This window comes from Protopterus annectens, chromosome 12.part0, assembly GCF_019279795.1.
Source record: "Protopterus annectens isolate FY-2018-M chromosome 12.part0, PAN1.0, whole genome shotgun sequence".
Classification (NCBI taxonomy): Eukaryota; Metazoa; Chordata; order Ceratodontiformes; family Protopteridae; genus Protopterus; species Protopterus annectens.
Window position 1 is genome coordinate 548,611,288 of NC_056746.1, and position 25,047 is coordinate 548,636,334.

Here is a 25,047-nt window from a genome sequence, read left to right on the forward strand (position 1 = left end):
TAGTAAATTGATTTTACTTTGTATTAATTACAATCAATAAATATGCTCTCGTTGTAAAGAAATCCTCCCAAAACAGTAAGGTTATAATGTCACTGATCAAAATACTTCCCAGTGCACATCATCATTGTGTGAGTACCACTCTTCAGTACTGGTGTCAGGATTCACAATGTCTTAGCCAGTTTGGATGGGTCATGTGTACTGCCTATTATAAAAACACTTTCTCACAAATGGTACTCCCCAAGTATTCAGTCACAGTATGATTGGCTTCAAATTGTGACATAAGTTGCTAAGGATAAATATACACTGTCTAGTTGCCTTGGGTTATATCATAAGTGGTAACCTAGCTGATGAGGCAGGCTGATTATGTGGGCAGCTGTATACTTTTGCAAGTGTGGGTTTAGCTCTTTGTGTTTCATTAATCAAATGGTGGAGGAGGAGCTTTTCCTTGCTCTGTCAGAATGCCCATGAGCGTGTGCGTGTGTGCGTGCTTTCATTCTTTTGTTACTGTATCTTGCTGCTATGAAACTTTGGGCCTCCACTACAGAGCACGTGGCAGAGATAAACACCCACACTTCCCAATGTAATGCACTCAGGTCTTCAGCTCTTCTTTTGAACAGCTCAATGGAATATTATCACTACTCAAAGCCAGGTGTCTGGTGCCACAGGCAGGAATGTTTCCTGTACACCAATGAGTTTTCATTCCAGACAGGCAGGCACCAAACTATGGGCTGGCATAAAAAGCAGAAGTGCATTGTATGCACCAATGAGCTGGCATAATAGAAGGCCACTCTCTAATCTGTACCAATGAGCTGGCATTGTAGACAAGCTCTCTCATCTGCACCAATGAACTGGCATAGTGAATAAGCACTCTCTCTCATCTGTAACAGTGAACTGGCATTGTAGGGAGACACTCTATCTCTCTCTCTCTCTCTCTCTCTCTCTCTCTCTCTATCTCTCTCTCATCTGCACCAATTAGTTGGCATCATATTCAAGCACTATCAAATCTGCACCAGTGAGTTGGCAGAACAGTCCAGAATAGCAGTTTTGCACTAATGGATTAATGACTCAAGCAAGGCTATTGTTTTCACACCAGTGAGATGGCTTACTTTTCAGTTGTCTTTGAAATTAAGGGAGTGCAATCAGATGAGGCAATAAATGGAGGGGAAGTGACCACTTCATTCCCCTTCCAGGATGAGTATATATATATATATATATATATATATATATATATATATATATATATATATATACATATATACATACGTATTTGTGTCAGAGGTCATAGTTTTGTCCTGGGAAAGACAGGAATGCTTTGTTAGGAAAGGGGGTAGCAGCTACCATTAGAGTGACCAGTGGATGAATGTAATGTCAGAAGTACTGCAGACATTTTTCTGTACTGTACTGGTGAAACAAGAACTGAGTAAGAAGATGAAAGCTCTCAATTAATTGGTTAAAATTTGAGTAGAGAGCATTCTGTTTGTATTTGCCTGCAATTACCAGAAAAGCCCAAACAGACAAAGCTCCATTTTAACAGAGGGCTGAGGAGAAAAGCTCAATATCATATGTATTTGTGCACAGAGCTAACATGAGATAACAGTAAAAACAAGCAAATTAATACAAGCATATGCAGATATATACTGTTAGGCTGACATACAACTATAGAATGTTCAGTATTATTACACTGTGTGTGTGTGTGTGTGTGTGTGTGTGTGTGTGTGTGTGTGTGTGTGTGTGTGTGTGTGTGTGTGTGTGTGTGTGTGTGTGTGTGTGCGTTTGTCTGTGTGTTCATGTGTCTGTGACTGTGTGTGTATTAGTACGTGTACATCATCTCTCTCTCTCTCTCTCTCTCTCTATATATATATATATATATATATATATATATATATATATATATAGATAGATATATGTATGTGTATATATTTACATACACACACACACATATATACATTTTGCAAACAGTTTTTACTGATGTATGTTTTAACACATTTTTAATGGATACACATGTATATAATAGTGCATAAACTGCAATTATGTGGGGGGCTACACCCCCCCAATGTGAGGGGCTGTGCCCCCCCACACCCCCCCAACAATATATTCTCACTCCAGGGTCGCACTACAGTGGGGAACAGGGCATATACCTGCCAGTGCTGTTTTTCAGTTAAATGAGTTTTCGGTCATATGGGTTTTTGGTCAAATGAACTTTCGGTCATTTGGTCTCAGTTAAATGGACTTCGGTAATATGAACTTTTGGTCATATGTAGTGAACCCATATATATATATATATATATATATATATATATATATGTGTGTGTGTGTGTGTGTGTGTGTGTGTGTGTGTGTGTCTGTGCGTTTCTGTGTATATATATATATTTGCATTTCAATTTTAGTTCAGAAATAGCAAATTAGGACAGTGTGATGTGGGAGTACAGCGACTGTTCTTCTCTTTCATATTGAAAGGAATCAATCTGAGGTTGTAGTTAGCTGATGAGGTTTGGACACCTTATAAAGATGTTACTTAGATGCTTCTCACTAGAGATGTACCAGGTACAGTCCACTGAAAGGTCATGCCACAGACCCTGACCTAGTATATGTTGAAAGGATTACATCACTCAGCTTTCCTGAGAATGCCTGAGGATCCTACAAGATGATGTGAGACTTCCTATTTCTGGTGATAGGGAGGTGTGGCCCTATACCTCTATCATATGAGTGTTTACATATATTATTTTATGTATGTGAGTGTGTGTGTGTGTGTGTGTGTGTGTGTGTGTGTGTGTGTGTGTGTGTGTGTGTGTGTGTGTGTGTGTGCGTGCGTGTGTATGTGCATGTATGTATGTATGTGTGCTTATGTATGTGCATTCAAAGCCACACACAAACCACAGGTGGTGCAAGTAAATACACAATAATATATGGTCACTTGAAAAACGAACATGTCAAAAAAAAAAAAGAAAAAAGAAAAACAAAATGAATATTGCACACAAAACTCACCATCTCAATTTTTAACTGTCTTCCTGGTTATTTTACAGAAAAAAGAACACAAACTAGGTGAGTAAGTATAGGATCAAATCATTTTGCTTCTTGCTTTCAGTGACAAGTGAAATATGTCAGTGCAATTTGAAGCAGATTCTAACATTAATACAGTCTCTTTCGTGTAAAGGGGTCAGGCTGTGGTCAGCAGGGGGCCATCTCTATAACATTTATGCCAGGCACATACTATTTCTTTCAGTTTCAAAAGAAGCATAACTTTCAAAGTGGTATAGAAACATGTCTGTGGCATGCTGGCTCAAGTGCTATATCTTAAAAAATAATCCATCACTTCAAGAAGCACAGATCATTTTCTAATAAAGAGACTTATGATGCATAACCCAAAGGTAATCATGTGACATCATATGACTGGAAAACAGAGTAAGTGAATTTATAGTCTGGGCGCCATTTATTATAACACCAGCTTTATCTGTTTTTCACTAAATTAGTTTATAAGGAATTTAGTTACAAAGAAGGTAGTGAAAAATATGTCAAAATATTTACATTGGCTCATATGTGAACACTTACCAAGACAGTTAAACTTTAAGGCATATTATTAACTTTTTAAAATGTTTTTATCTTGAGTGCATAAAAAGACTTTGACCAGCTTTGCCAAACCATAGGCTAATGTGGTTATGAAAAAATGGGAGTAAAATATTTCGTAACTCTAAATATAGAGCTACACCTCCATTCTGGTTGTTTGCCTGCCGCAAAGAGTTCAGTTTAACTGAGCTCGTAAACAGGCTGACAGTTAGGACAGCTTCTTACTCAGCCACTGCTCTATAAAGTGAGAAAAGGGGGCAATAATGTCCTCTTGTAAATACAGTCTCTGTTCATTACCATCCTGTAATGATAACATGAGGAATAGATTTTTGAAATGCATACTCTAAAGCCTAGATCTGTATTAAGGCAATCCATTACCATTTGCAAACAGCACAGTAGAAAAAGAATAACTACTCCAGCAAAATAGTTACATGGGTACATTTGATTAAATAATGCCACAGACAACTGTGACATTTCAGAATAACTACTGAAATTTTAACAAACTCATCATAAAGAATCAATCAACAGAAAGTTTAATTGGTTTGGGGACAAGTTATACATGGAGCAGTTTCATTTTGAATATTTTCCTTAGACAGTTATGCTGGTAGAGCCCGTGATTAAAAAAAGAATCAATCTTTATGGTCATCAGTAGGTACAGCTGAAGAATGCTTGTACTTTGCAGTAAATTGCAAGCTATTTCTGCCTCACCTGACTGGTCTGAGAGCGGGCTCAAAGCATGCCAATATTTAAAGCAATCAATAGTGAGACTGTAATGAATGGATAAAGTAGAACTCAGTGCTCTGTTCTGAAATTATTTTGCCACTGTTCAGCGATTACTGTATATATTCATTATAGATAGTAAATTACTCTGGAATGGACGAGGAACTAGGAGATAAAGAAATGGTGTCATTGACCCAGATAATCACTGTCTTCTTAAAGCAGGAGTATTGGGTGGTTACAGGTTCAAATTCATGGCAATACACATAGTGAAACACTGTTCACAGGAAAAAATATTTGTAAAAGTAAAGATGTGTCAATGGCACATAATCTTCAAGCAATTTGTACTAATAACACAAAAAGTCCACCACTGAACAGCTAATTGTTCTGCTTTTGATTTACAGTCTATTGTTTGTAGTAAAGCTGACATTCATATAAAGGATTAAAAATCTCTGATCATGGCCATTTTATTATTTGTTTACCTCATGAACAAACCTGGAGAGGGGAATTTTGATTTTCATTTTGATAACACATTGTAAATTAATATATGATAAGATACCTGATCATATTGCTCTGTTTGTTTCTTTGCCTGCCTCAATTGTGTTATAGCATGTCATGCTGTTATTATTTCTGATGGTTTCCCAAGTGTCTGATGTTCATTTGTGTGGCATTTGACATTCTGATTTAAAAACTGAATCATACCTCTCAACCTGTTAGAGCAAGAAATCTGGACAAAGGCACAAATAATGGGGGGACAACGGTCTAAAAATAGGGACACTTTTTAAACATTGCTCTTACAAACTTAGAAAGTGGATAGAATAACAGGTTATGCATTAGCATTAATTTTTCTGAAGGATGTGAAGTCTGAAACTCAAATGTGTGCTATTATTTTATGACTTCAGTCCTCAATGATTTTCCAGTGATTTGCCAGAAATCCACAATTTTATGAGAAACAAACCAACAATATGAGGCAAAAATCTGTACATTCTGCGAAAATCTGTACAATTGAGAGGAGTGGTTGAGTCCTATTGCAGTTCAGTGTAGCAGTTTAATGAAACTGTTAAGCTTCTAAACCTATTAGCTAAGTGCAGAAGCACTAGGGTGGTATTGTAAACCGTTAAAGCTACTTCTTCAGTCTAGATGTGCTTTATTTTGCAGTACCATCTCTGCCATAGCACAAGATTTGACAATAATAACCCTATAGTGCATGAAATACCACAATTAAGCTCCAAAACTGAGATAAAAATAAACTTGTTAAAGGGACCTGAATTAACAGAACTTAGAGGTACATAGGCTGTTAAGATCAAGTCTTGCAATAGGAACTCACAGCAGACAGTGTAGGCCAGGAAACAGCAAAAGTCGAAGGTAACACAGATTTAAAAGCTGTTAAGAGTATCACTCTGCCACACTTGCAAACAGAAGATAGGACAAACAGAACTGTCTAGCAGCTTTTTAAATGTATTAGTTCTACAGAAGAGCATTTCATTTCTGCTTGATATCCATAGCTTTCAAATATCTCTAATTTTGCAGAACATCCATGATTATGTCTCATAATTTTGGCTGGTCCCTCAATTTTTTTGATTTACTTGTGAATCACTAAGAATTACAGTCAGTCAATAATGCCAGACTTGTTATTGTTCAGAAAATGTATGTTGATAAAAATCTGTTCTATTAACTTTTTAAGTAAATTATCACAATCAGGCACATAATTTAAATATTGCTCTAAAAAATAAATAACAACATCCCACTAAACTTCCTTGTATTATTGTTGTATTTGCTCACAATTCCTTAGCAAGGAAGTTTAGTGGGATGTTGTTATTTATTTGGCAGCACTAAGTGCTTTACTGGCTTTCAAGGTCTGTAGAGCACTCCATTCTCTTAGACTTTCTCCCTATTTTTGGTACCAAGTGGTACAGTCGATAAGGCTCCATGTTCTACAAAGAATGTGTTCTCTGCATGGATGATAAGATTCACCTCTTGAGCTTCACTCTTGTGGTGAATTTCTTGGCTTCTGTATGACAGACATATAATAAGCTGGTTCTGATTGGAGACAGGATCATAATCATCTATGTAATACATGACGTTTCACAATTATGTTTTCAAATTGTGTGGAATACAATATTTTAAGATCCATTTTGATGTGAAAATGATGCTTAACAAAATTTGTTAAACACCTATTAGTGTTGTTGTACTTCTGTCTCAATCTAGAGTATATACAGATGTTACCACATAATAGGGTTGGGAAGGTGAAACAGTTTTAAAAGATGTAATACATTCCACATTGCCAAACTTGTTTTTTTTTTCTCTTTCTTTTAAATCTAGTAAAGAATCAAACACTTCACATCTAGTTGCTGTCTGACAAGCAATGCTAAGTGTGTTACAACTTTTCAAGCAAGTGGCTGAGAGAGCATATAATGCTAGTTACAATCTACAAAGTTCACTAAAGGTAGCACACTAACATTTATTCAACAAATACAGTCTCATGTTTCTTCTCCTTTATGTTTTAGTAGTTAGATTTGGCTAGATTGACATAGGTCAGGAAGTACAACCTTCATTTTATAGTTATTGTCAGCACAGTTTTGTTATATATTTACATTCTGTGATTTAATTTTACTGTCTCCCTAATTAGTAATTTTTTGGTAGTTGTATCAGAGTTTGCTGGACATACTCTTCCCCTTCCATTCTATTCTCCCCACTTTCTCTCTCCTCTTACCCCTACCCCTCACAATCTACTTTCCCGGACCCTTCCTTTTTTATGTTTTTTGACCAGACTACAAATATTACATATACATTATTAACTAATTGTTACTACTAACACGCTACTGTATAAAAAAAGTATGTAAGCCACTGTTTACAATGTATTCTGCAGTTATAGGCACATAGGTTGATAGATATGTACTATGTTATCAGTCTTCAAACTGTTACAAACATAGCCAAAATCCCATATTCCAATATCTCCACTAGCATTAAGAAGGGCAAGACAGCAGAGACAGGTCAGAATTTCAGGCTGTCTATCCAATTATCTAGGTTTAAATGGACTGTGGAAAGAGTGTCACTCTACTTGGAATGCAGTTTTAAGTTTTTGTTCCAGAGTGGAGGATATGCATGAATATGAATTTCACATGTTATTACACACCTGTTGATGAAAGGTTTAGTTCCTTTAACTTGGTATCTCAGGTATCATTTGTTCTGAAAAAGACCAGGACACCAAATAAGTTTGGATTTTTTTCATGCCAAAAGGCTTAAATAGTGATCTCCATGGAGAAGTACAGATAGAGGGCTGTCAATCTGTCCTGATAACTAAGATTTTAGAGGTCATTGATGTCAGTATTTATGAATCTCTAGGGTATCTCAAGTTGTGCCATTTTTAGAAAAAAAATACATGAGAAAAAGTGCATTACATCAAGGAAGCATTGGTAATAAAAAGATATTGAGATAGAAAGACTGCAGCTTTGCTGTCTGCTAGCACCCCTTTGACTTTGTGTTGTGTTTGGCTTGTATAACCATACAGAAACAGTTCTCTGAAAGAAACATTGTATTTTTAATTGGGTTCACTGGACGTTGCAATTTCATAGACTGCCAGCACAGAGAAAGGTATTGTGTACCTGTGCTCACTGTTGCCATGAACGCAGCTGAAGAACTGAACTGTATATTCTGCTGCAAGTAACCTGTTTTATTTAACTTTTCCCTTAATTGCACTTCTCCTGAAGGCAGCTTGCTGTGTGCTGTACCAATAGAATATATTGTTCTGTAAGAAACTGGGTGTGTTCATTGCCTGAAAATGTCACGGCTGGAGGAAAATGTGGACAGCTGCATCTTCCTGCCTTTATTATTCCATCTGTCACTACCAAACAGTGAACTTACCCATGGTAAGTTAGAACAATGTAGTGTTCCTGGTGATTAGACCAAATATTCTGGACCCTAGAGTCAACTGCAGTATAAGCCCTCAGTCATACTTCATCTACACACTTTAGTCCATCCTGTTTATCACTGACCTACACACCTGATTTGGCATATATACAAATCTCTAGCAATTTGATCATGAGGTCTTTCAATCTTGTGCCTTAAAATGTTGAAGCAAAAAAGCCATTTCATTTTATATTAACATCATTATGAATGTTACCATCTTTTACTATTGTAATCATTGCACTAAATGGAAATATTGAACTTAACTCATGATCCTCAAAGATGCCCGTATAAAGAAATATGTACATCAAATTTCTATCCAAAGGATAAATGAAAATCACTAATATCAACAGTACAGGGTCACAGCTTGAAACCTGGTTATCATAACATCACATTCAAATCATTACCATCACTGAGACTTGGCTAAAGTATAGCTTATATGGTTCATCCCATATTTTTAACAAAATTATACCTGCCGTGCAGGCAATAAAGCTGGAATAAGACAAAGATGAGGAGTCATTTCACTTTTTTTTGGACAGCTTTATTAATATTAGAACGAATAGACAGTTGTTTATATTAGAAATGAACATTTTCCAAATAAGTAACACCATAACCATAAAACAAACTTATATCAACTATATACAAGAAAACATTTTCTACATGTATAAATGATCAATTAAATGAAAATACAATTGTTTGTCAAGTATTTGTAATATTATTAAATTATTTTTCTAATAAGTCAAACTTTCTTCCACATATTACATTTAGTAGCATTCCTGGAGGATCTTGATTTGATGCTCAAGTATTCTAGATTATAGACTTCAAGAAGTATATTTTTAAATTCTTGGAATGAGGGTGAAGTATTTGATTTCCAGTTTCTTGAAATGGTTTTCCTCGCAATTGACAATATAGACCAAATCAAAGGCTGATTATCTTTTCTAACACAAATAGGGACTGGACTATTAAATAAAACAAGAGATGTGGAGAGAATAAAGTTATCTGTAAAAATAGCTTGTAAAAAGAAGTTAACATCTTGCCAAAATGTATTTAATTTTATACAATCAAACACCATATGTGCCCAGTCAGCCTTTTCTTCCATATTACATCTCCAACATTTAACATTGCATTTATTGACTTTGTTAAGAGAAAAAGGAGTGATAAACGATCTATATAAATATCTCCATGTAAATAATTTACATTTTAAAGCTGAAGTGGTAACATTAGCTGACTGCAATATATTTACTTTGTCAGTATCTGTAGGAGGATGATTATTTATTAAGGTAAAATAATTCCAATAGTTTTCCGATATAACATCCAAGTCAAATTGAATAGCCTTATATAAGATAGACAAAATGTTTTTAGTTGGGGTTTCATGTTGTAAATATAAACTCATATACTGAATTCATTTTGGTATAGAGTTTTTAATTGTTGATGACATTGCATCAAGTTTATTTGTGATATATTTCTTAGCTTCATGTAAATTCAACCAAGAAAGTGAATTATACTCATACTCAATTTTAAGTAACATAATGGATTTGAACTCATTGTTTGACATCATTTGAAACCAGAATGTTAGATTCTTTTTGCTGGAATGAAGACATTATTGTTTAATCAGATGAAAATATAACCCCATGTGTATAGGCTATAGGAAATAGAAGAAATAACCAATCTTTGTAAATATTATATTTATAAATGTAATTTCTGAAGGATTTTAAGAGAAAAGTTAAATAATTAGATTTAAAAATCAGAATGTGATTGGAAGTTAAATATTCTTTTAGAACCATTGTTTAATAGATTTAATTTGTTATGTTTATTATTAACTATTGTATCGCATACAAAAATTTCTATTTTTTTTCCATTTAGCTGAATATCCAACATCTATGAGGAGAGATATAGTTTTAGCCATTGAACAAACAAAATAAATTTCCAAATCGCGCATAGCTATACCATCATTATTCTAATTTCTTATTTGACAAGATAAAGCTATTCTAGGTTTAGTTGGAAACCATAAAAGTTTTGAATCATAGAGTAAAATTTTTTAATTATATAATTTGGGGGAGGTAAAGAAATTGATTGAATGACATAAAGGATTTTAGGAAGTAGAATCATCTTAATTATTGAAAGTTTTTCATCCATTGAGAAAGGGATCTTGCTCCACTTATTAACAAGGTTTTCTATTACTATTAAACTTTTATTATAATTTATTCAAATAATATCGTTAATATTTTTAGTAATTATAATACCTAAATAAAGTAGTTCATCAGATTGTGTCAGGTATTTTCTAAAGTCGTCATGAAATTTAAATTTCTTAGGGCCAATTGTCAAAATTTGTGTTTTTTAATATTAAAGGTTAGGCTTGATTTTTTTTAAATAATTGATATCTATAAAAGGAGCTCTAATGGAGTTGTTATTCCCTTCTAAAGTAATAAGTATATCATCTGCAAACATTTGTATTTTTGGAATATTCATTTAAACTTAAAGAATAACCTTCAATATTTTCATAATTTCTTACCGAGTTAGCCCAATGGTTCCATAATTAATGTAAATAATAATGGGGATAATGGGCATCCTTGCTTGGTGCCTTTAACAACTGGGATATTTTGAGATATATCTGTGCCTATTTTAACATAAGCTTGACTGCCTTGATATAACTGGGTTATTAAGTTAACAAATTTGTTAGAAAAGTTTAATTCCACTAATAGAATAAATAAATAATTCCAGTTAATTGAATCAAATGCACAGTTTATGTCTAAACTTACTTATGTTAGATTTTTATTCTAAAGTTAACTGATTCAATTAAGGAGAGGGTTATTTTAATATTATCATAAGAATTTCTGTGTAGTATGAATTCAGTCTGATCATCTTCTACTAAATGTGGTAGAAAATGTTTGAGTCTATCTGCAAAGATTGACATGAACATCTTGTAATCAACATTCAGTAGAGATATTGGTCTATAGGATGAACAATGTGTGGGGTCTTTATTAGATTTCAGGATACGGGAGATAAAAGTATACTTCCATGAGGGAGGTATTGTGTTTTCATTTTGGGAAATATTAAACATTTTGTTCGTAAGATTTTATATATTTCTGATATGATGTCATCATTTCCAGGAGCTTTATTTGATTTTAATTTAATAATTTGTAATTCAAGTTGTTTTAAAGAAAAAAGTTTATCTATAATGGTTGCTTGTTCATTTGAAAGTCTTCTTTTAGTATATTTGTTAACAACGATTTTAATTTCTTCATTAGTATCAATTATGTTAGAGTTCTGATTTATATTGTCAAAAAACTGTCTAAATTCCATTAGGATATTTTGTAGATTTGTCACTTTTTTTTTTGTTAGGATAATATATTTCATTTATATGCTTAAATTTAGTTAGACTTTTAGTTTTGTTGGCTAACACATTTAGACATCTAGGATTAATGGAAAAGTTTATAAATTTGAATTTCTCTAAGGCAATCATAGTTTTGCGATTTAATATCCCTAAGTATTAATTTAATGAGTTTATTTCTTTTCTTTTATCACTATTATAAATATCTTTTTCTTGACTAAGTTTTAAAATATCTAATTTAATTTGTATGTCATGCAGTTGTTCATCCCAACTTTTTTTTTATGGAACCAGTTAGTAATCTTTCCATAAAGATACACCTTTAAGGCATCCCGTACATAAAATTCAGAGGTATCATTATTATTATTAAATTCAATAAAATTCTGGGTTTCTAGAGTTATGAATTCTTTAAAATCATTCAACTTTGTTATGTATGCAGGTATTCTTTTTATTTGGGTACTGTATGTTGAATTAACTGCAATCTGGAATATTATAGAATTATGATCCGACAAGGGGCAAGTAATCACTTTGGTATCAGTTAAGGAATCTATCAGATTGTTAGAAAATAAGACTCTATCAATCCTTGAAAAAATATTATGTCTGTGTGAATAAAAAGTATAGTATAAGGAACAAGGTTTAGCAAAAGTATTGATATCTTTAATTAGGTAAGCTTCTGAGAATTCTTTTCACTTTTTGGCAGGGGCTGTAATTTTCCTTTTACTGAGTGAGGTTGAGTTTTTAATATCAAGAATGCAATCAAAATCACCTGCCATTATTATATAACCTTTAGATAATTGGATAATATGGTCTAAGTGTTGCTTCACTGTAATGGTACCAATTCCAGGAATCCAGTATAAGTTTACTAGGGTATAAATTTTGTTATTTAACTCAATAGTAATAAAACAGAACATTCCTTTTTAATCTGTTAAAGTGTCAATTATTTTTGGCGATGGTAAAGAGTTATTCCATAAAATATCAACTGCTCTCTTCTTTTGAGTATGTTCAGAACTTACTAATACTTTATAAGATTTGTTATCCAATCTCTTTATGTCCTCCTTCTTTAAATGAGTTTCTTGTAAGAATATTAAATGAATTTTATGTAATTTTAGAAATTTAAACAAACTTCCCCTCTTATTGGGATTATTCAATCCTTTTATATTTAATGAAATACCTCTTAATGAAGTCATTTATCACTGAAAATGAGGTTACAGAGATACATTGACCAATAATTTATTTTGTCTTTGTAAACTAAAGGAATACCATTTGATTGAACGTTGTTAAAGTGTAGTAATGATATGTATATATATTTTTTTCTCATTAAGTAAGAGAGAATGTTAAAATGAAAATTAGTAATCACAAATTCTGATAAAAAATCAAATAACTTATGACCCCCTAAAACCCTTCTGGAGTGTAATACTCCTAATTCAAGTGACATGTTATCACTTGAATTAACCTCAAGTTCTATAGCAGAGCCTATTCAGAATCTGTCTAAAATAATGAACCAAATGAAAAAGTAATGTAGACAATGCTTCTCATAGATAGAAAAATAAAGATTTATGTATAATGCAAGCAATGAAAGAACCTATTAAAGTGTTATGTAAATAATGTACAATCTTTCAGTTCTATTAGAGAGCATAATAATATGTTCATCTTTTAACTGACCATTAAAGTAAGTAGATTTACTTTCAATTACATAAACATAGTAAAACAGTTTCTGTTTTGAGACATTCTATGTTTTTTCCTTTTTTCTTTTTCTTCCTTCTTTCTTTTCTTTTTCCCTCCCCCTTTTTTTTCTTTCTTCTTCATAAATTGTATTACTCAGTATTATGCAACTATATAAGTATCAACCTTTGTTATTTTTAGATATAGAGATAATCCAACAATACCAGTTAAGTCAGGCTAGCAGTATTATTACATTTAGAGTACTGGTATATTAACATATTTTATGCAACATGCAGCAAAAATTGAAAAACCCAGCTCTTATTTTGCATAGATGTAGTGTAAATGAATATCTTAAGAAGAATAAATTAACAAACAAGAGAGCTATGGTATTAATAAACTTTGAATAACTTCTGCATTTACCATTACAACATGTGTTATATTATGTTAAAATAATTTCAAACAGAAATGAACATTATAATATTTCTGAACGTTAAATATTATAAAAACAATAAAGTTCCTGTCATACTGATTATAGTCATATTGCTTTTAAATGCGTAAGTCAGGAATAGATTGGCAGTTTTTAATATGCTTTATATTGTGCAACATTGCAATATGTTAAATACAAATTATTACTTAAGCAGCCATGATTATGATTGCAGATGTTTAATGACCATCTTTACTGCCTGCTATGGTTACCCAAGGAAGTCACTCTCTTTACACCACCCTTGCTATGACTCAGGGTATGGAAGAAGGTCTGTGGCACAAACTTCCTTTCTGAAAACATACCCATATGATTGCTTTCTTTAAACAGACTGAATGCAATTATGCCAAAACAGCTGCTTGGTTTAATATCTGTTTCACAGGAATGCAAACATTTGGTCTCTTATTCTTCATTAAATGTTTCAAAGAAGACAACTACTTATTTAGAAAGTGTCATGTTTATGATATACTGTTTTGCATTGTATATTCAAAAACTGACAGCAAGTATGGCAGTGTTATCTTTGTTTGATATCTCTCCTTTTCTGATGGTCTTTTACTCATGACCATTTAGAGAAAATAAGGCAATACAGTAAAAAAAATGCAAATAACATGAGTTTTGTATTGCTTCATTAAAGAAAATAAGAAATGTCATTCTTTTAGTAGTATTTGAATGTTCTAAGTTAGGAAAGGTAGTTCCTGGTTTAAAGTTTATTCTATACATCATTTCTTGTCTGCTGCAGTAATTAGGAAGTAGACCTTTTGTGCGAACAATGCTGCAGGCTGATCTAGAGCTGAGCTGTCAAAAGGATAATGTGTAGAAGTTCCAGTGGGAAAATTGTGAGTGTATACTCACTATTCCTCTTTAACCACTTGAGTTTTACTTGTCACGAGCTAGATGTGCTGATTACAGAGCACAACTGCCCATAGTAAATGGAACCAGAAAAAAAGAAAGCCATTGAGCATAATACAAGGTGCCCGTCTCAATCAACTCCCCAATGGTGCATCTTGAACAACTAGCATGTAGCATAGAAATAAGCATGTGTGAAGCAGAGAAGCAGTTTAGCAGTCTAACCACAGCATCAGAAACACACCACAATGTACCAACATATAAATCTAATACTAGATCTCCTTCCAAGCAATTGCAAGCACACTGTGCTTAAATAAAACAGTCATTCACTGCAGAATGTTACCAATAGCTACAACCAACATATTGCAACATACAGAAAGAAGTGATGACAGGAATCTAACAATTCAAATATACAAATGGACATCACCATAGCACATCAGCAACACTGTATAAGATACTAAATACAATATCACCCCTATAAATATATTAATACAAAATTGGAAGTATAGTATCTAGTTGCATACTAACCACAAGCAAATATAAGGAGAAAATCATGCAACAAAGTCCATGCTACCCACTCTTAAATCTTATTCAGATTAAAATGTGCAACAACAAATACTATACATTTTCCCTTTAACTTTCCAACAGATAATAGCAACAATAATAAGCCACTTTAATGTAACATACTATATTAAGCCAGTAATAAAAGCATCAATAAATCAAAATATTAATTTTATAATTTAAAAACTTACCAGTTGTCTCAGTTTCATTCTCCCCAATTCAAGGGATGGCTGTAACAATACTGAATATTGTTAAGAGTATTTTATAATTGGAAAGACATTATTTTTTTGTGCTTCTTTTTTGCTCAAATGATTTCCAGGTTTCATTTTCAGCAACTCTTTTTGAACTAGGATTTTCCCACTCCATGTCTTCAATTTTATCTAATATTGTGATTGTTTTGATGAAAGAAAGAGCAGAGTCTACATCTTCAAATAGTTTTGCATTTTTCTGATGAAAGATTTTCAGCCTTGCTGGGAATAATAAATGAGACTTTATTTGATTTTTTAAAATTCTTTGATCAAAAGCAGGAACACTTTTCTTTTGGAAATTACCATAGGGGAATAGTCATTATCGAAACAAATTAAAGTACCTTTTATTTTGATTGGAGATTTTGCCCAGGCAGTCTTTAAAAAAATGTATTTTTCATGGGAGGATAGAAATTTAACTATTACAGATCTTGTTGAAGTGCTTTTGCTGTTTTTGGAAGAAACCAGGGATCTGTGGGCTCTCTTTACCCCATAGGAAAGAGCTTCAGGTAACTCTAAGATTTCTGGTATCCATGAGGACAAGAATTTTTCCATGTTATTATTTTCTATATTTTCAGGTAAACCAAATATTCTGATGTTGTTACAGTATAATCTATTTTCAAGATCATCTACTTTTGATTGAAGCAGGGTATTTTGCCTCAATAAAATGTCTATATTATGTTCACCTTCCTGTATCCTAGTGTCTATATCATTTAAGGCTGATTCAATCCCAGAAATTAGTTGTTTCTGTTGCTGCATGTCTTCATGTAAGGTATCCATTTGTTTAGTACTGCTTTCTTTAAAAGTATCCAGTTTCATATCCATTTGTCTATTTTACTGGTTAAATCTTGACTGTTAGACAGCAGAGACTGCATTTCTTTTTTAAAGGTTGTAACTTGATGGAAAGACTTGGTGAAGCTCATTCTGTTTTCTGATGAAGAAGAACCTATTACTGTAGATTTTAACAGGAAGATCTTCTGATTTCAAAAATCTTTTTATATACTATCCATTTCTGTATTAAAGATGTATCAGATGAATAAAAAATAACTACAAAAAGAATAGTATTTCCAAAAAAAATCCTGTCTTAAAAGATCTGAAAAGACAGAGCTGAAGAGAACAGCTGCTACTCAAAGCACATCTTGGTCGAGTCATTGCACTTCTGAAGAACTCCTCTAACTTGTTACAGGCCAGCAAAATGCTATCTGACAGTGCCCCAGACTGTCCAATCACTCAAAAAAATTCTAGGTGACCAAACCATTGTATATATTGTTACATTATAACTATTTTCTACTTCATCCTTCCTTATACTTCAAGAAAACTTAAACGAAATCCTAAACCTAGTGGGACAACACACACTGATTATACCAGTCAGCTTTTACCTGGGGTAGACTAGAAAGCTCAGTCCAATAGACACTACATGTGATTTATATCCCTGGCTTGACTCAAATATTAACCAATGGCACTGTATAACAAGTAAAAGCACATTGCCAGGCATAGTTAAAACATTTTCTCACAATATTTTCCATCTTAAAGCAACCAAATACTGAAACAATATTTAAAAATAATATATGTGTCCAATTTGAGACTGCATTTTACAATATCTTATGGTTATACAAATAAAGTTCCAAAGAGCCCTGTTGCATGACATTTTGAGAGAGAACATGCATTAAAGTGTGTTTATATATATATATATATATATATATATATATATATATATATATATATACATATATATATTTATTATAGTAATGTAAAAATGATTACTTGTCTGCTAATATTTCTGAGGCTTTATTACAAACAGAAGACTGGTTTACTTTTAAGTATGATAATTTTGTAGGGGTCTCAACAATGAACGGTTTATGCAGTATTTATTATAAGTTTGAATGATTTATTATTAATATGTTCACAGGTTCATAGATGACTAATAGGCTAACGACCACTGGGGCTTTTATAAGCTAAGCATCCTATCTATATCCCATGGGTGAATGAGACTTAGAGGTGATTTTAAGGGGTATATGGAGACTAAGGCATGATTTACAGGCTGTCTCCATTCATTAGAGACATAGGTGCTAGACCCTGGATGTATTTCAAAATTCCATTCCACTAGTCCAGGTTTCTCTTGAATAGGGTTAGGGAAGAGCTCTGCTCCACATGGATAGGAAGCCTGTTCCAGGGAAGGAGCAGTCTCTGAGATGTATACCTGTCCCACCAATGTGTCACACGTATGCTGCAAGCAAAGTTTAAATTCATTTTGAGAACATGCAAATACTCCATCAGAATGAGATCCAAGTAAGCCTTGTATGCATGGATTGCCTCTCAATGGTCTGTAGGAAACAATGTAGAGATATAGGGCTTTTAGTCGATCTGTGTAGGATATGCTCTTTATGACTTGCTTTCTTTTTCTGAAGAACTCTGGATATTCCAGTTTGTTCCACATGTCTGGTCAGGTATATAATGAAGGAGGCATTGTACTCAATGATGGCCTTGAATGGGGTTGAATTCAATGGAATGATAACTTCCTCTGACCTAGATGCCATGCCGTTGCTTATAAATTGAACAACACAAAATTATTTCTTTACTTCCTTAAATGCATATTGGTCAAAAGCCAAACTGCTATCTACAAACTATGCACATCCCTGACTAACTGGTTCTGCTCCTAGGTGTCTGTTATTGATGAGGTCATTTCTTCTGGTGGTTGACTTCCCAAAGGATACTATTTTGCATTTCTTGGCAATGAGTTTTAAGCCATGGCTTTGGCACCAGTCATTTGTGTTAGTTCTTCCTGTAGGATGTTGGTGTCTTGGGGGGAGGATTTTATGACTGCTCCTAGTTTGCAATCATCTGCAAACTTGGTCAGCCAGAGGCCTTTGACATTGGCCATGAGATGCCAAAAAGGAGCTGACCAGGCACTGAGCCTTGAGGAAATCCTCTTTGTGAAAGTGGTCTCCGCAAACCTAACTCCCTGGATCCTCTCTGATAGCCAGCTGGATAGCCAATGAGTAACACTGGGGTTTATGCCTATATTCATAACTTTGTTTTATCAAATCCCTCGGCCAGATCAAGGTAGGCAGTATACACTGTTTTGTTCTTATCCATTGCCTTGGTGACCTTCTCAAAGAAGTCTACTAGGTAAAGTAGGAATGATCGGCCCTTAACAAAACCAAACTGGGTTAGATCCAGTGTTTGAAGGATTTTTTTATCTCCTTATTAATCATTTCCATAGTAACTGTTTCCATAGCTTTGCATATGAGAGTAGTCAGACTTATGGGTCTCTAGTTTCCAGGAACTGTTGATGTCCCATCCTAATAAAGAGGGATGACTCCTCCAATTCTCCATTAGTTTAGTAGAAAGTTTGTCTGAAGGCAATGGTTAAACAGCAACTCCAGTGGTCCAAATAGGTTATGTCTTAGGCTATTTAGAGGCATTCTTGGATATTACTGAGGCCCATAGATGCAGTATTTCTGGCTTTATAGAGTATATCTAGGACCTGTACCCTAGCATAGTTGACGGGGGTAAAGGTGGTTTGGTGGTATTTCTGTAGGGAATTGTCAGGGGGGGGGGGAGAGGATGGTAAAACTGGAGCTGAGTTAAATTGACCACACCATATTTACCAGATCTACTCAAGGTTTTAGAGATACTTACCTTATAGATTAATTAGAAGGAACAAACATGGACTTGCAAGTAGTACAGAAGATTAAAGCTATTAGCTTTTAATAAACTGCTTCCTTAACAAAGGGTTTTGATACCTTCCATTTGCAATTGTCAACTCTGAGGAAGTCACTTATGAGACAGTGCTCTAGGGTCACACCTGAAAAGGGATGATCACCCAGGAAGAACATAACAATCCAAACATGTAATAGCACAGAGCAACCTCTGCCATTTGACATTGCATGGTCTCCTTAGCTCACGCAAGATAGCCGTTTTTCCCCATCAGGAAAAGAAGACTAAAGAGTAGTAAGATTCCATGGTTAACATAGGGATTAAAAGACCTATTAAAACAGAGATAAAGCCTTGGAAATGTGGAAAAAGAACAGCACATTGGAATAATTTAATGGCTTTCAGGTACTGAAACATACAGCCAGTAGCAAAACAAAAAAGCTAACCAGTTTAGAAACCTCCAAAGTAGTCTTTATTCAGCCAAAGAAATGTTGGCAGATTATCAAGATCATAAACACAGACTGGGTGTTTTCATACTTTCCACACAGGTGCCTAGCTCAGTAAAAGACTTCATTACTTCACCCACTTAATTATCAATATCATGTGTAACAATACCCTCCCATACCCCACGCCAAAGGGTCTATATCAGATGATCGAAGTTTCAAAACTTTGAATCTGATATGGTCAACACCATATGATCGAAGTCTTGAAACTTTGAATCTTTTAATGGAGATCGCCGTATAGCATGGGAAGGGAAGATTTCCCTTTTTTGCACTGTAGTGCGATCTCAAAGTTTGTATATTTAACTAGCAGGGGGTGTGGGGGGTGCAGGGGGGATTGCCCCCCTGCTTAGAGCATTTAAATGGTTTGTTTTTGTAGGTTGTTTTGTTTTATTACATTTTCGATGTTTCAAAACTTCGATTATATGGTGTCGACCATATCAGATTCAAAGTTTTAAAACTTCAATCATGTAATATAGCCCCACCCCAGACATCTTTGAATTTGCTTTGTCAGCTCCCTCTGATACACTTCAAAGCTATTAGCAAAAACGCAGTACAAGTCTTTCTAGACAAAACTGACTTTAATTGCAATTCTCTTGTACACATTTTACATTCAAAGTTTCTACGATAAGGAAGTGACATATTACATAAACCACTGAATCACATATTTAGTTTGTTCCTCACTACTAAAAGTAGTCCTCACAGTTTACACCATGCCATCATTATCACCCTCCCTAAAGTTCATCCACCTTCTTGTAATACTGATTAAACAACTTTTGCAAATGTATACACCTCACTAAGATATTAGATAAAATTGTATATGACCATGCACTGGAGTATATTAATTTTCATAAAAACAGCATGGCTTCTGACCCAAATATAGTACCATAAATGTTCTATATTCTCTTGCAAACCTAAGACTAGCTAACATGGAAGAAATCAAACTTACTGGTACTGATCTTTTAGGTTTGAAATTCACTTTTGAGACTATCCATCACCCTCTTCTTCTTCAAAATGTTGATTCTCTGTAGTTTCTCCATATATACACTCTAATAATTTAGCAACCACCTTTCAAACAGAACCTTTAGAGTAATAAGCAACACAATTACTGACTGTCGTCTCCTTGCTCAGAGTACCCCAGTGTTCAGTTTTTGGCACTCTTGCTCAATGACTTGCCTTCAGTCCATCCTACTGCTAATTGATGTGTCTACAGATCATATTATTATCACAAGGACATATTAATTTTCAAGTACATTAAAAAAATGTCTGCAGGAAGAAGTTAGCACCCTTTAGAAGCTGTAATTGTTAACAAATTAACAGTTTACTCCCAAAAATTCCATATTATACTATTTGGTACACACAAAAGGTCAGATGTATAATTGTAAATCACAGACTCTACTGGCTTCCCACCTAAATACATTGCCTAACAGAGGTATTGGGGCATACTTCCAGAACAAACCTTTTCCTTTAATTCACGTGTGGAGATACAGGCCATAAAGCTCCCGAATCAGCTGAACACAGCTTACAAATTGTCTCTTCTACTAACTTTGGAGCCTAGGTCAGCAGTAGCAATAAAATATTGTTCCCCAGGATAAAATATGTCCTGTTGATAATAGCTATGTTCTGGACACACAATGCCATAATTTACAAACCACTGAAATTATTTTTTAGGCTTAACTCATACCCTGTTGGAATGAGCATCAGTCTCTCAGTTAAGCAGTCCAAATGGTTACCAATCACTACTAGAACTACCTTCCTAATTAATACACTAATATACAAGTTGCTTAACAAGAATTATGGTTTTAAGTAAGAGATACCACTTGTATATTAAGAAACAAACACAGTCATTGGCTAATGAAACTGCAGAAGACTTTACCTTCTGCTGAAGAAGACTTCTCTAAAATTGACCCTGCCTCAAAGAACAACATGACTGATAAACAAATTGCCCACCTTAAGGAAGGAACTAAAAGCTCTTCTCACTAAAGATTCTGATAGCAACTTTTCAAACACACAGGTTAATTTTTGGAGGTAGAAATCCCTTCAACATTATAAACATTATAAACAAAACTATGAACAAAGAATTATTACACTACTGCATAGCTCTCAACCATCCATTACCAAAACATGGAGTGCTACATCTCATAATGTGGGACAAGTAGGCAAAGACATGGACCACTTGATAACAATGAACTAACAACTTTTCTTAGGAAGCTCACAGTATGGTTAAAATGTGTTATTGTGTGTGTGTGTGTGGGGGGGGTTCCATACACTAGATCGAATTTTCAATAATTCGAAATAGTGCATGGAATGCTCACTGCAGCTAAAGTGAACTTAATCGAAAGTGCACTTACGCGAAGTTCAGTACAACGAACGGGTGTTGTACTGAACTTCCATGCAGTACTCATGGACCTTAGGGTTAGGGCATGGGTCATAGCAAGGGGATAGCCCGTAGTGCTATCCCCTTACCATGACCCATGCCCTTACCCTAAGGTCTGTGATGACTGCAGTGCAGTGAAGGACATAGCAATGTCCTCCACTATGGTGCGATAATCACGAACCTTAGGGTTAGGGCATGAGTTAGGGTAAGGGGATAGCTTTACTAACTATCCCCTTACCCTAACCCATACCCTAACCCTAAGGTCCATGACTATTGCACCATAGTGGAGGACATAGCTTGTTTTTTGTGTCCTCCACTGTGCTGCGGTGTTTTCGGTGAAGTGCACTTGCGCAAAAGTTCACTTTCGTTAAAGTGAACTTTCCCAGAAGTGAGGCTTCCTATTACAAGTTCAAAGTAGTGAACTTTTGTTCTTATAATAGGAATCCATATATATATATATATATATATATATAGATATATATAGATAGATATAAGGTTATTTTGACGAATTACTGATTATTATTTACCATAGATATTAGTTAAAACATTCTTATTAATGAATGTAAGAAAGACCTCTGTAATGTGGACCAATGAAGAAAATGGACTTTTTAAAAGTCAAAATAAGGAACATTCCCCATAATGAGGAACACTATAGAGAGAGTCATAGAAATATGATTATATTTTACAAAATCACTGACCCAGTACATCAGCATACACTACATCCGCCACAAAAGGTCTGACATACAATAAAAAAAAAAAAAAAAAAATTTTTGGCAGGGGAGAAACCTCCTCTTCAAGTCCCATGTAGGGAGCTATGTTATCTGCACCCCATGATAACTATATATACTAACTCCAAATTCACAAAATAGTGGGCAGCAAAATCCCACTCCCCATTATGCAGCAATCTCCCAATGTAAATACTTGGATCTTGCAATGCACTGGCAGTTCAATAATATAAGTTTATTCGTTAAATGTTCAGTGTTCTGAACATATGATGAAATACTTTGAAACTCTATTGAAATCTATATCTATATCTATATGTATATCTATAGCTATATCTATATGTATATCTATATCTATATCTGTATATCTATATATATATATATATATATATATATATATATATATATATATATATATATACATACAGAGAGAGATTGCTCATTTTCCGAGTGTATCCTAATGTAGCATGCATATCTTCATTACTAATGCTATTAATGGAGACAGCTTGTATAACAGGGATTTCATTGTATGGATTTATGGCTGGCATGCTACATTTAGAAGAACAACTGTAATACAATCTTGTATGTATATGAAAACATCTAATAATGCATCACGTTTAAGTATACCAAATTGTGCATTATATTATCAAGTCTATACAAATGTTTATATATTATTTGTAATGCCAGTGTCTATTGAATCAAGTTGTGGCTGAGACTGGTCCTCAGACCTTTTCACTTATCTAGTTAACAAATCTTAAATAATAAATGCTACTAAACAGAACATGGGTTTTGGTAAATTCCGTGAGGATCAGAATGTGATGTATTCTTTCTGAACCAACATTAATACTCTTTGCTGTTGGATACCTTTACTTTTCATACCTATGCACCTGCAGCTTACCTGCACTAGTAGGTATTATGTAGCTGTACTGTGGCTGTGTCTGGGGCTGTAGTCTCTGACCCACACAACAGCTTTGTCATCAGATCCAGGTTTGATCAATGCTACTCATTTCTCCCATGCCAATTATACTGCTAATTTCCATGTACTCATATCCAGCTCACTGATTGCAGCACAGCGAGAGGGCATGCTTTTACATTGCTAGTGCATTTATATATCATTTTTAGACTGATTCCATACATCTCAACCTCTTAGTCAAGAATTATGGACAAAGTCAAACATTGTTTTTACATTAGCATTAGTAGCTGCTATATCCCCAACCAGTCCCTTGCGCAGTGTGCCCGCCACTCAGTCTGGCCAATAGTGTCTTCAAACCTCAGCTTACTTGCTGTACCTTATACCTCACCTCTGGACTGAGTGCTTGGAAAAGTAATTTCTAAACTACATAGTATGTCCTTTTGCCCTGCAATTTGTAAGTGTTGTATTAACTCTGCTTCTGCGAACAGTGTTACATTGGAATGCACTCCAAGCTAGGACATTCACTCTAGGTCCCCTTACCAACTTCCTCTCTTCCCCTTACCATCCCTCCCTCAAAGTATCCTTTCAGTTCACCCTAACTTTCTTTTGGCAGCAAATAGAAGTCACCTTACAGACTTCCCTAACAAGAGCAGCAAATAAACCTCATATTTTACAAGACTTTTTGTCTGCCTGCCACACTTAGTATATCCTGCCTTGACTTATATTTGTTACTTAAATTGAACAGGCAAACCTATGGCCTACAGTGATTAGTACTGTCCTCATATTTATGATTGGTTCTTGCTCATGTGGTCTCCCTGGACAGGTTCTCTCACTCCCATATGTTATCACCGCGAGTATCTCTGCAATGGAGGTAGGCTTGCAGTAATTCCACCCCCCTCATTTCTGCATCCGATCTGAATTAATAATTCCTTTTTCTCCCCAGCACCATTTTTAAATTAGCTTTAACAGCTGTTACATCCCCAATCTGTCCCTTGCACAGTGTGCCCTCCATGTAAGTAATATTTCAAGTTGCATTCTATTGTACAGCAACTGGATAACTGGGATGGTATTTTGTGCAAATGCTACATGTAATTGACTGAGATTTTGTTACTGAGAATTTACTGTTTTTTATTATGACTGGTCAGGCTACTGCTTTGTACACAGTGAAGGTGTTTGTACTGTGTTTCACAACTACTGATATGAACTACCTAATTCCAGTAGTTTCCCCATCAGCTGTGAAATCTAACAAGTGACCTCCACCTGCTAATGTTTTCGTCTACAGTTCTTGTGTGACATATTTCTGTTACTATGGCAGTTGTACAATTGTTATATGGGCTATAGACAGCCCATGCTACTTCTTGACCTGTTTTTACTGCACTGTATATGCTTAGCTAAAGAATGATGAAATCGAGTTGTACAGCAAATGTAGCACTTTATATTTTTTGCTGACTTCCATTTCAGGTATGGTTACTTATCTACACTTTGCAGATGGTTAATCTAGTTTAGCTGAATTGTTGACAGAACATTTTCTGTAAGATTTGTGACTCTTTTATACTCTAACTCCTATC